The sequence below is a fragment of the Ascaphus truei genome, unplaced genomic scaffold (genome assembly GCF_040206685.1).
Source record: "Ascaphus truei isolate aAscTru1 unplaced genomic scaffold, aAscTru1.hap1 HAP1_SCAFFOLD_2687, whole genome shotgun sequence".
NCBI lineage: Eukaryota > Metazoa > Chordata > Amphibia > Anura > Ascaphidae > Ascaphus > Ascaphus truei.
The window spans coordinates 17,022-30,377 of NW_027455629.1; the positions used below are offsets into that span (position 1 = coordinate 17,022).

The 13,356-nt window shown below is 43.1% G+C and overlaps 1 long non-coding RNA gene across 1 annotated transcript; it reads right to left on the reverse strand.

Annotated features, from left to right (window-relative positions):
* Positions 1-277: 277 nt before the first annotated feature.
* Positions 278-12,741, reverse strand: LOC142481468 (uncharacterized). The gene is made up of 6 exons (XR_012795795.1): positions 12,632-12,741; positions 8,872-8,989; positions 7,819-7,883; positions 6,142-6,252; positions 2,729-2,838; positions 278-1,357 (listed from the first exon to the last, which is right to left on the reverse strand). It is a non-coding gene; the product is annotated as an uncharacterized LOC142481468 (long non-coding RNA).
* Between the last annotated feature and the right edge of the window lie 615 nt (positions 12,742-13,356).

Sequence of the window (13,356 nt, forward strand, 5' to 3'; positions counted from 1 at the left end):
GTCGGGGGCAGAATACATGGTGAGAAGGGAGGCTGCCTAGAAGCATAAAAATCTACTTCACCACTGTTCTGTACTCTCTTCAATACTCTGTGTTACAGATCTCTCTGGCAAGAAATGGGGTCCAATGGCAAAGACTGCTCTAAATAAGATAGTATAAATGAACACAGAGAGAAATTCCAAAGAGTAACCCAAGAAAATACAAGTGAAATCTAATTGTAAGGTAATTAGTCCCATTAAGTGAAATACATAAAGGAATAGTCCATAAAAAAGCACAAAGGAAAAAAATAGGAGTACTTTATTGTGATGTTACATTTCAGAGAATATAAAATTATAGGAAAACAATTCCACTTTGTTCAGAAAACCAGAAAGTCTTGGTCCCAGGTGGATTGAATTTTTATTGCAAATAAGTTCCTTAATACACAAGTAAAGAATATAGTTACTTATTCTATTCTCTACTGTAAGACGTGCCACATTGCCCAATATTTGGGTACAGTGCCCAGATTGTGACCATGCACTACAGAGGTGAGATTCCCCCAACTCCAATTTGCTACACACTCCAAGAGAGATTATTGTGATCAGAGGTGGAATGAGAGGGGTGAGAAGGGTCGCTGCCCAGGGAGTAGCCTGACAGGGGGTACAGAAATCTCTTTTGGTGCATATATTGCGGAGCTGCATTGATTGACTTGTCAATCAGCTCTGCTGCCTATCCCATTGACATCATGATCCGGCACTGTGATCAGCTGCAGCGCTGACCCAGGTGTGTTAGTGCAGCACTTTACAGGGAGGGAACAGAGGTTGTGGATGACAGATGCTGGGGATAGGCCATGAGTACGGGCCAGAGTAAGGTGGAGACTTTCTGTACTCTGCATACAGGACACTGCATGCATGACAGTGTCTGTGTGTGTGTGTGTGTGTGTATTCCAAGTGTCAGTGTGCATAAGTAAGTGTGCTCTGTAAGTATGCCTGTGTGGCAGGTATAGGGGGGTGGTTCAGCTGGAGGAACTTATCCAGGCACAAAAGCACATAGATGCCCCAGATTATACCACCCCAAATGCTGATAATATCCTGCTGCACTTTACAGAAGATGATGCAGATGTCAGTGGGTGGTGGGTTCATTAAATCCATCCATCATATCATAGCCACACTGTGCATATGATGTACTGAATCAATCACAGGAAGACATCTCCATGGTAGGGGTAGAAGTTAACAGAATATGTCCAGCAGTGTGGTGTGTAGCCCATAAATAATAATTGTGCACATTACAGAACATACTTGCAACTGCAAGATCATTTTGCTGCTTGTAGTGTTTGCTCTTGTCCTGTGCAGTGTTGTCGTAGATCCGTCTCTTCAGTGTTCACTGCAATAAAAGTAAGACATTGCATTAATATTACAGAAGTTTGGGAGCTGAAATCCCACTATGCTGCAGACATTTTCCCTTTGCATAAGATTCTTGTGATTATATCTCAATGATGATCAATAACAACTACATCATAACACAGCCGCTCAATACAAAATATGTATTTGCTATCAATGGTCATGGAGGCCAAACGTCACACAATGTACAGATATACTGCTGCGGCCGAGTTTATTCGAGCATTTGCCCGTTCTTGGCCGCAGCAGTAACCTGGCACGCGCCGGAGGGTGCCGGGCGCACGCCGAAGCAGCGGAGGAGCGCCCTCCGATCGGGGCTTTCTCCCTTCCGCTGCCGGGTCCGTCGGGTCCCCCGGAACCCCCTGCCGCTGTCCCCCACATCGCGGGACACCAGTGCTCCCTCGGGGAGCCCTGGACGCGCGTGCAGGGGGCGCAGGCACCCGATGACGCGTGACCGTGCATCGGTGATGCGCGGCACGCTGAGGGAGTGCGGCTAGCACGCCGGGGCATCCCCCGGCTTGCGGTGCTAGCCGTGCTTCAATAAAACGTGTCGGTAGTGTAGCAAGGATTATTTCTTCCTCTGGTGCATTATGATGGGATGTGTTGTAAGATTCTGCATTATTAGCATCACTGAATCTTTTGGAAACTGAGTAATATTCTATGTTTTAATGCAATATTATGGATGATCAGCCGGTAAAATAAAGCTTACTGTATCTGTAGCCATGCTCTACCCATGATGTGCTGAATCAATGACTGCAGAGTGATTCAGAGTGGTAAACATGACTGGAACTCATCTCTGAATAGAGGACAGAACAGCAGTGCAGAGTAGGAGGTGAATGTATCTCAAATGGAAGACTTAGTAGCTGTGTGGGGAGTAGACAGTACAGACTGATCAAATAAATAGTTAAAGGAGTATCTTCAACATTACTTGGCTTTGTTATCAACATTGAAGTTTCTCTTGTTTTTTCTGTTCTTTAAATCACTACTACTGATGCCATGTGTAACCTGTACTGAGAGATATACTCTACTGGCCTAGATGAAACCATATGATGCAAACAGGATTCATCCCACTCCAGATTCATATGATTGCACCACTTCAACCTTTAATAAAACACATAGAACTACAGCAGTGCGCTACTGCACATGTTCTTGTTATGAATGGTAGTAGATGTGGTCCTTGGGTCAATACTTCATACAGCAGCCACACTCTACTCATGATGTATTGAATCAACAAAAACCTGCATGGTACAGATCACAGGAAGGGTAGAGTAGAGGGGAATATGTCCAATGCGAAACCCTTAGCAGCTGGATTGTGTGGAGTCAACAAAACGACAAATACTAAATGAGAAATATACACATTGCTTATCTGTCTCTGTGTAGTCATTTTCCTCCTCTTCAACTGTCTTTCAAAATTTCTCTTCTGACAGAAAAGAAACACATGGCTTCAATATTCACTGTTCTTCCCTCCTGAAATAAAAGTTAAGCATTGCATGGTTATGATCATACATACAATGAACCTTGCGCCAAACCATGTGATCCAAAGTAAATCCACCTCCCTCCCATAGCTGTGTTCCTTCTAGAGCTTCTACCACACAAGTCATTAATGTTCGTGACACTGTACTGCAGTCACAGTCTGCACACAAAGTACTGAATCAATTACATCACACTGAAAAGGCAGTCTACATGATGCAATAGTTAACCATAATAACTCTGTCATGCAAATGACAGGAAAACCTATATGTATATCATTAGGGGAGAGGGGAAAAATAATTAAAAAATAAGTGCGACAAATAAAAACAGATTATAGGAAAGTAAATCCTTGCCCTGGGAACTTTACAATCTAATAGAAATGTTAGAAGACTTAAAGAGAGGCAGCAGTTGGGGGAAGAAGTGCAGTAGATGACAATGCTTGTCCTTAATGGTGGGTACAATTAGTAGAAAGCACATCTTGGGAACAATAGTTGTTAGCAGTGACTGTGGGTGTGGGACAGTAGCCACGAGTCAAAGTTTTTGAAATGCTTGATTTAAGTCGTGAATTTTAAGATTGGTCTTACATGTGGGTGGAAGAGGTTATGTTGGCATATACTGAGTGTGAGGAAGTTTCACATGTACGGTGCAGTGATGGAAAATGGTTTCAGGCAAGTGAGAGAACAGTAGAGGTGAAAGAAGTTTACAGGAGACAGTTATGGTTATAGTGCAAGAGACAAGCAAGGGCATAACGAGAGATCAAAGATGATATGCAAGAAGGAGCAGATTAATGGAGAGCCTTAACAAAAAGGTAAGGAGGAGAACTTTGTAGGTGATACAAAAACTTGATGGGATGCCAGGACAGGGATTTAAGGAGATGAGCAGAGACTGTTGTGGAAGAAAGTGAGATAATTCAAGCAGCAGAGTTTTGCATAGGAGAAAGTTGTGAAGCATGGAGGCCTGTTAGTAGTATGTTAAAATAACCTATAGGATAACAGTATACATTGGAGTTTTAGCAGTAGGTTGAGAGGGGAAAGGGAAGATCTTGGCAATATTACAGAGAAAGAGGCAACACATTTTACCCATAGCCGTGCATGTGAATAGAGATGGAATTGAAGAGCCAAATGTTACTCCTATGCAACATGTTTGATGACAAGATAGATGGTAGTACTGTTTACTGTGATGGAGAAAGGGGATAATATGAGCCCAGTTTTAGACATTAAGTTTAAGGCAGTGGAGTGCCATCCATGAGCATATAGCCAGGAGACAACCCAAGAGTAGAGACTGGATTGCAGGAGTGAGAACAGGGGTGGATAGATTTGTGTGTGTATCATCCGCATAGAGATTATATCTAAGGCCAAAAGCATTGATGAAGTCACCAAATGATAGTATGTAGAGAGAAAGAGAGTTCTCAGAACAGAGACCTGATGTATACCCACAGACAGATCAATAGAAGACGAAGACATGTTAGCAACAGAGATGGAGAATGTGTGACAGGAAAGTTATGATGAAAACCAGGATAGAACTTTGTTACTGATACCAAGAGAGAGTTTAGAATATGAAGGAGGAGAGTGATTGAGAGCATCAAACGCAGCCGATAGATCAAGTAGGATTAGTAGGGAAAAACCTTGGGAATTAGCTTTAAGCACAGTCTGTAGAACGTGCTGTACGAAAGGCAGGTTGTAAAGGATCCAGGAGGGCATGTGATTTAAGAATGTTGACACTAGCAATTAGAAGGCAAACAGCATGAGGGATACAGAGCGGTAGTTAGTAAGGCACATAGGGTGTAGTTTGTTTCTGACAAAAGGGTGACCGCTACAGGCTTAAAGTAAGAGGGCAAAAATCCAGAGAATAGGGAGAAATTGAAGATGTGGGTGAGAGTGGGGACTAAGAGATGCAGTAAGGTGTGAGGGGATACGATCTAGAGGGCATGTGGTAGAGGGAGAATAGAAGATGATTAGCTTCCAGCTCTGTAAGAGAAGAAAAGGAGTCAAGTGCAGAAGGAGATTTGGGTAGAAGGAGAGAAGGGGGAAGGGACAGAAGGAATCTCCTTTTGGGTGGCATCCTCCTTGCCTCTGAAGTAGTCAAATGCTTGAGGAGAAGTGAAGGAAGGATGGCAAGTGGGAGGAGAAGGTCAGTGGAGGGAGTCAAATACAGAGAAAAAAACAGCGTAAATTAAATTTGAGTGTTGATGAGTGTGGAAAAAAGTAGTGTATTTAGCCCTAGAGAGCAGCTTTATACAGGACAGGAGACATTTTTACTGTAGAAAAATCAAACAAAGTGTGAGATTTCCTCCGTAGGTATTAAGAACAGCGAGTGGAAGTGTGATGAGTGTGTTTGGGAATTTAGCCAAAGGTGTGGGTTAGAGGGATGAGTGTGTCAGAGCCTATAGGGGGCATATAGATAGGAGGATAGCATTGTAAGAGTTAATAAGATTGTTAGTTTAAGCAGAGAGAGAAGAGAGAAGAGAGGTTAGAGTAGATGTCAGAGGAGAGTTTAATTAAGCAGAGGCAAATCAGTGGGACAGGTAAGATGCGGTGAGGGGAATGACTGATTGTGACTGATGAGAGCAGAAGAGGTTATGTACAACTAGAGCCTTGTTAGTAAGAGTGGACATTCCAGAGGGCACAGGAGAAGGGAAGAGAAAAGTAAGGAAAGGAATGTGGATTACATTAGATAGGTTAACACTCTTAGTAGGGAGGCCTGATGTGTATATGAGCCGGTCCAAGATTATAAGAGATATCCCCCAACATCAGCGAGCATAGAAGGAGACACAGAGATAGGTGTAGAGAGAGACAGAGATAGGGATATGTAGAGAGAGAAGGGCATCAAGAGAATGAGACAGATAGGCGTAGAGAGAGGAGACATAGAGAGAGGGGGCTTTGAGAGGGGGGCGTAGAGAATGAGGGAAGGTGGAAGAGAATAGGATGTGCAGGAGAGCATTTCATTGAGCAGTGCAGAAATAGCTGCAATAGAGGTCTGTACAAATGGTGCTTTGTGTAGACACATGCAAAGGTAGGGGAAGGAAAGTGTATAGAACATGTGGATAAAAGCAGGAGTGTGGAAGTTAGAGAAATTAGAAAAGTTTTACAGAGCAGTGAGGAAACAGTAAACAGAAAGAACAAGAGAGAGGTTACATTGGGATGACGTGCTGTGGTAGAGAGAAATGCTAGGAGAGAGCCTCCAGATATTAGAGGACATGAATTGAGAGAGCAAATGTATAAATCAAAACCGGAGGGGGAGGTATAGCACGAAAGCTTGCACAGCAGTTGATGAAGATTATAGTCTTAAAGTTGCGTGTACCTGTCAGGGCACTCAAGAAGGTCAATGCTCACAAGTGCAGAGTTCATGAAGAAATGCTGAATCCAGTTCCCCTCCAATTTAATTTTAATATAACTTTTTCATTCTTCATTACTGCAAAAAGCAAACAAAACAAAACCACATTGCATTACTATTTTCAAAATGGATTGAATGACATATTCAACAGTAACTGTGTGATGCCAATATTGCCTTCTCACTCGTAGGCCAGTACGGTCAGGTACCCAGTACTGATAAAACAATAAGTGCCCGTACTAAGTACCAATATGAATTATAAGGAAATGTAAAATCTCCAGGTCTCTCTCCATCTCTGCAACAGATATATGGATAAGCCCATATTAAGGCATCACGTGACCGGAGCCGTCACTGACTGGGTATACGCAAAGATGCAGGGAGATGCAAAGAAAGGGAGGGAGAGAGACAGGGAGAAGATGGGAAACGGAGGGAGGCACGGATGGCAGGCCTCTCTCTTTCACTGGTGCATGCAAGGAGCTGGTCCCAACATCCACAAAGTGTGTGTGTATTATTGGTTGTGTTTTATGGCGGTAGGAGGATAGTGTGTATATTGTGTGTGTGTGGGAGTATTATATTGTGTGTAGGGTATTATAGTGTGTATATTATGTTGAGGTGCAGAGGAGAGTGTTAGATTGGGTATCTTGTGTTAGGGGGTATTGTGTATATTGTGTTTAAGACTATAATATTATTGGGGAGATTATTATTGAGGTGGTATTAAAGTGTGTATTGTGGGGAGTATTAGTGTATGTATTATTTGTGGGTGACAGATGCTGTGGGTAGGCCAAGAGTACGGGCCAGACTAAGGTGGAGACTTTCTGTACTCTGCATACAGGACTCTACATGCACTGCAGAGGTGAAATTCCCCCAACTCCAATTTGCTACACTCTCCAAGAGAGAATATTGTGATCAGAGGTGGAAGATGAGCAGGGTCACTGCCCAGGGAGTAGCCTGTCAGGGGGCATGGAAATCTCTTTTGGTGCGTATGTTGCCACGTGGCATTGATTGACCGGTCAATTAGCACTGCTTCCTATCACAGTGACATGATCCGGTGCTGTGATCGGTTGCAGCGCTGACCAAGGTGTGTTAGTGCAGCAATTTACAGGGAGGGAACAGAGGTTGTGGGTGACAGATGCTGGGGGTAGGCCAAGAGTACGGGCCAGAGCAAGGTGGAGATATTCTGTACTCTGCATGCCCATCCTGCATGCCCAGGACTCTGCATGCATGCCAGTGGCTGTGGGGTGTGTGTGTGTAGGTATGCCAAGTGTCAGTGTGCATAAGTAAGTGTGCTGTGTGTGTAAGTAAGTTTGCCTGTGTGGCAGGAGGTGTAGGGGGGTGGGTGGCGGGGGGCGGTTCAGCTGGAGGACTTTACCCAGCACAAAAGCACATAGATGCCTCTGATTATATCACCCCAAATGCTGATAATATCCTGCTGTAGATGCACTTTACAGAAGATGATACAGATGTCATCAGTGTTTGGTGGGTTCATTAAATCAATCCATCATATAATAGCCACACTGTGCATATGATGTACTGAATCAGTAACACCAATCACAGGAAGACATCTCCATGGTAGGGGTAGTGTTGAAGTTAACAAAATATGTCCAGCACTGTGGTGTGGAGCCCATACATAATAATTGTGCACATTACCAGAACAACATTGTCAACTGCATGATCATTTTGCTGTTGTAGTAGATCCGTCTCTTCGGTGTTCACTGCAATAAAAGTAAGACATTGCATTAATATTACAGAAGTTTGGGGGCTGAAATCCCACTATGCTAATGACAGTTTCCCTTTGCATACGATTCTTGTGATTATATCTCAATGATGATCAATAACAACTACATCATAACACAGCTGCTCTATACAGAATATGTATTTGCCATCAATGGTCATGGAGGCAATATGTCACACAATGTACATATATAGCAAGGATTATTTCTTCCTCTGGTGTATTATGATGGGAGGGTGAGATTCTGCATTATCAGCATCAGTAAATCTGTAGGAAACTGAGTGATATTCTATTTTTTGATGCAATATTAGGGTAAAATAAAGCTTGCTGTATCTATAGCCATGCTCTACCCATGATGTGCTGAATCAATGACTGCAGAGCGATTTAGAGTGGTAAACATGACTTGAACTCATCTCTGAATAGAGGGTAGCACAGTAGTGCAGAGTAGAAGGTGAATGTATCTCAAATGGAAACCCTTAGCAGCTGTGTGGGGAGTAGACAGTACAGACTGACCAAGTAAATAGTAAAAAGTAGTAACTTCAACATTACTTGGTTTTGTTCTCCACTCCTGTTTTTCTGTTCTTTAAATCACTAATACTGATGCCATATGTAACCTGTACTGAGAGTTATATACTCTACTGGCCTAGATCAAATTAAATGATGCAAACAGGATCCCTCCCACTCAAGATTCATATGATTGCACCACCTCAACCTTTCATAGCAATAACATAGAACTGCAGCAGTGCGCTACTGCACATGTTCTTGTTATGAATGGTAGTAGATGTGGTCCTTGGGTCAGTACTTCATACTGTAGCCACACTCTATTCATGATGTATTGAATCAACAAAAATCTGCATGGTACAGATCACAGGAAGGGGTGGAGTAGAGGTGAATATGTCCAATGCGAAACCCTTAGCAGCCGGATTTTTTGGAGTCAATAAAACGACAAATACTAAATGAGAAATATACACATTGCTTATCTGTCTCTGTGTAGTCATTTTCCTCCTCTTCAACTGTCCTTCAATTTTCTATTTTGCAAGAAAATGAACACATGGCTTCAATATTCACTTCTGTTCTGCAGTCTTTCCTCTTGAAATAAAAAAGTTAAGCATTGCATTATTATTATTATAATTATTATTGACGATACATACAATGAACCTTGCTCCAAACCATGTGATACAAAGCAAATCCACCTCCCTCCCACAGCTGTGCTCCTTCTAGAGCTTCTACCACACAAGTTATTCATGTCAGTGAAACTGTACTGCAGTCCCGGTCTGCACACAATCTACTGAATCAATGACATCACACTGTGTCACACAATGTCATGCTAACGACAGGAAACAATCTTTGTATATATCTTTGTATATATAATAATAATAATGATAATAATAATAAAAAAAATAAGACAGGACAGACACTCCTACATTGCAATCAATAGAAAATAACTGGGACAGGCACTTCAAGGATGCATACGGTCCCGGATAAACTGTAGCTACCTATACACGTGTGCCTTGTCTCTAGACTCTGCATATATCTCTATTTATATACCACCCATTGTGTACTCAGCGCTTTACAAGAGAGACCAAAAAGTACAGGAAATTATTATACAATAAGTTCAACAAACAAAAACAGACAATAGGAAAGTAAATCCCTGTCCTGGGTAGTTTACAATCTAAGAGAAATGTAAGGAGACTTACAGAGAGACAACAGGTGGGGGAACAAGTGCAGTAGATGACAATGCTTGTCCTTAATGGTGGGTACTGTAGTATAAAGCACTTCTTGGGAACAATAGTTAGTGACTGAATGAGTGACAGTAGCAACGAGTAAAAGCTATTGAAATGCTTCATTTAAGTTGTGAATTTTTAGGTTGATCTTAAATGTGGGTGGAAGAGGGTATGTTGGCATATACTGAGTGTGTGTGAGTTTCACAGGTAAATTGATGGGAAAGGGTTTCAGGCAAGAGAGCGAGTGCGCAGTAGAGGTGTAAGAAGTATAATGGAGACAGTTATTAGTAGAGCTTAGGAGACGAGGAAGGGCATAACGAGACCAAAGATGATATGTAGGAAGGAGCAGATGAATAGAGAATAGTGTTGGACTGGGTCCTCAACTATAAAAAAATGGGTAACGGGTACCCGGCCAAAATGAAAGGTTCTACCCGGTCGGGTACACGGTTTGGCACTTACCTTCCGGGTGGCGGTGACATCTAGGATCAGCAGCAGTCCTGTGACGGTGGCAGCATCTGTGGTGTCTTCAGCTGGCGGGGGAGCTGCAGGCTCACAGACACAGCTTACCTGCTTCGGTGCTGTGGAAGTGATTCCTGCAGCTCCCCCCGCCAGGTGAAGACACCTCTGATGCTGCCAACATCAGAGGACTGCTGCTGCTGATCCTAGATGTCTTAGGAAAGGTAAGTATAAAAGATTATTTCCAGCTGCCCTGACATTACCCGACGCCGGGTATTACCCGACGCCGGGTATTACCCGGCCAAGTCCACTTCTCAGTGGCCGGTTTCGAGTAATGTCCGGGTAGCTGGAAATGTGTCGGGTAACGCCGGGTACTCGGTACACCACTAATAGAGAACCTTAACAAAAAGGTAAGGAGGAGAACTTTGTAGGTGATCTGAAACTTGATGGGAAGCAAGGAGAGGGATTTAAGGAGGAGGAGGAGATGAGCAGATACTGTTGTGGGAGAAAGGGAAATTATTCAAGCAGCAGAGTTTTGGATAGATTGCAAATGAGAAAGTTGTGAAGCAGGGAGCCCTGTTAGCAGTATGTTAACCCATACGATAAGGGCATGCATTGGCGTTTTAGCAGTAGATTGACAGAGAAAAGGGCAAATCTTGGAAATATTACAGAGAAAGAATCAACAAACTTTAGCCAGTGTCGTGAATGAAGATGGAAAGGGAAGAGTCAAATGTTACTCCTAGGCAATGTGCTTTCATGACAGGATGATGGTAGTACTGTTTACTGCGATGGAGAAAGGTGATATTAGGCCAGATTTAGGGGGAAATATGAGGAGCTCAGTTTTAGACATTAGGTTTAAGGCAGAAGAGTGTCATCCATGGAGGATATAGCCAGGAGGCCACCCGAAACTAGGAACTAAATTGCAGGAGTGACGGTAGGGTGGATAGGTGTGTGTATCATCTGCATAGAGATGATATCAAGGGCCAAAATAGTTGATAAGGTCAACTAGTGATAGTATGTAGTGAGAGAGGTCCCAGAACAGAGTCCTGAGGTATACCAACAGACAAAACAACAGGAGACAAAGACACGTTAGCAACAGAGATGGAGAATGTGTGATGGAGAAGTATGATGAAAACCAGGATATAAGTTTGCTGCGGATACGAAGAAAGAGTTTAGAATATGAATGAGAAGAGTGATTGACAGTATCAAAAGCAGAAGAGAGATCAAGCAGGATTAGTAAGTAAAATGGACCTTGGGAATTTTCTTTATGTACATAATTGGTTACATTGGGAAAGGCAGATTGTGAAGGGCCCAGAGGAGCATGTGATTTAAGAATGTTGATCAAACGGGAGATCACAAGACGTTCTAGCAATTAGGAGGCAAATGGTAGGACGGATACAGGGCGATAGTTAGAAATTCACACAAGGTCAAGGTTATTTTTGAGAATAGGGGTGACCACTGCATGCTTAAAAGGAAGAGTTGAAAGAGCCAAAGGATATGGAGGAATTGAAGATGTGGGTGAGAGTGAGAATATAGGATTGAGAGGGCATGTGGTAGAGGGAGAAGAGAAGATCAGGTTCCAGCTTTGTGACAGGAGAAAAGGAGTCAAGAGTGCAATGAGATCTAGATAGAAAAAGAGAGAGGGGGAAGGGAGAGAACGAATCTACTTGTGGATGGCATCCACCTTGCCTCAAGTGAGCAAAGGCTTGAGGAGAAATAAAGGATGGATGTTAAGTGGGAGGAGAAAGTCAGTGGTGGGACTCAAATACATAGAAGACAGTGTGAATGAAATTGGAGTGTTGATGAGTGAGGAAAAAGTAGTGTTTGACCTTAAAAAAAGGAGCAGAGTTTTACAGAACAGGACAAAGGTTTAGTGTAGAAAATCAGACTGTGAGATTTCCTCCATAGGTGTTAAGAGCAGCAGTGTGATGTGATGAAGTGTGATGAGAGCGTGCTTGTGAATTTAACCAATGCATGGGTTAGGCTGCGTCTATAGTAAGCACGCAACAGAAGGCAAAGTTAGCGCATGCCTGTCGCTCCAGCAATCCCTGCACTGAGGTCCGAGGCGACGGGGAGGCCCTGCATCGCTCGCACGCACTGTGGACGACCAAGCGTGTGCCTATGATAATCACGGCCTTAGAGGGATGAGTGTGTCAGAGCCTAGAAGGGACATATAGATGATGGAGGAGGAGGGAGGAGGAGATGATAGCATTGTAAGAGTTAACAAGATAGTTAGTTTAAGCAGAAAGTGAGGAGAGGTTAGAGATAAGGGTAGATGTCAGAGGAGAGAGTTCAATTAAGCTGAGGTATCGAGTAGGACAGGGGTGAGGGGAATGAGAAGTGGTGGATGATGAGAGCAGAAGAGGTCATGTACAAATAGACCATGTTAGTCGTAGAGCAGACATTCCAGAGGGCACGTGAGAAGGGAAGAGTAAAGTGAGACAAGGAATGTGGATTACATTAGATGGGTTAATACGCTTAGCAGGGAGGTGGAGAGAGAGGCAAGAGGCAGAGGGTGGTGTAGGGGTAGAGGAAGAGATGTTGCATGTACCTTGTCAGAACATTAAAGAACGTCAATTCACACTGGTGCAGAGTTGAGGATGAAATGCTGAATCCAGTTCACGTCCAATTCAATTTTAACAGAACTTTTTCATTCTTCATTACTGCAAAAAAAAAAGTAAAAAACATTTCATTACTATTTTCAAAATGGATTGAATTCCCCCAACAATGACTATGTGTTACCAATATATCCCTCTCAGTCCCACTGCAGCATATACTGTACCAGTGTGAAAGTAGGAAGGTACACAGTACCGGTAAAACAATACGTGCCGGTACTATGCACCATATGAATTATAAGGGGATGTAAATCTCCCAGTCTCTCTCCATATCCGCAACAGAGCGGGCTCCGGTCAGTGGCATGGATGCCCATATATGGATATGCTCATATTTGGGCATCCCATGTCACTGACCGGAGCCGGCTCTGAGTATAGGGATATATGCGGAGACGCAGAGGTGCAAGGAAATGGGAGGAGGCACGGTGAGAAACAGGGAGAGACCACAGGAAGATAGAGGGCAACAACTTCCACAAGGTACTTGTATGGGTATAATTGTTTGTATTTTGTGCAGAGGGGGTAATTTCAGATAAAATACAATTCTCCACCCTCTACGAAACAATTCCACTTTGTTCAGTAAGCCAGAAAGTCTTGGTCCCATGTGGACTGAATTTAATGCAAATAAGGTCCTTAATACACAAGTAAAGAATAAAGTTACTTATTC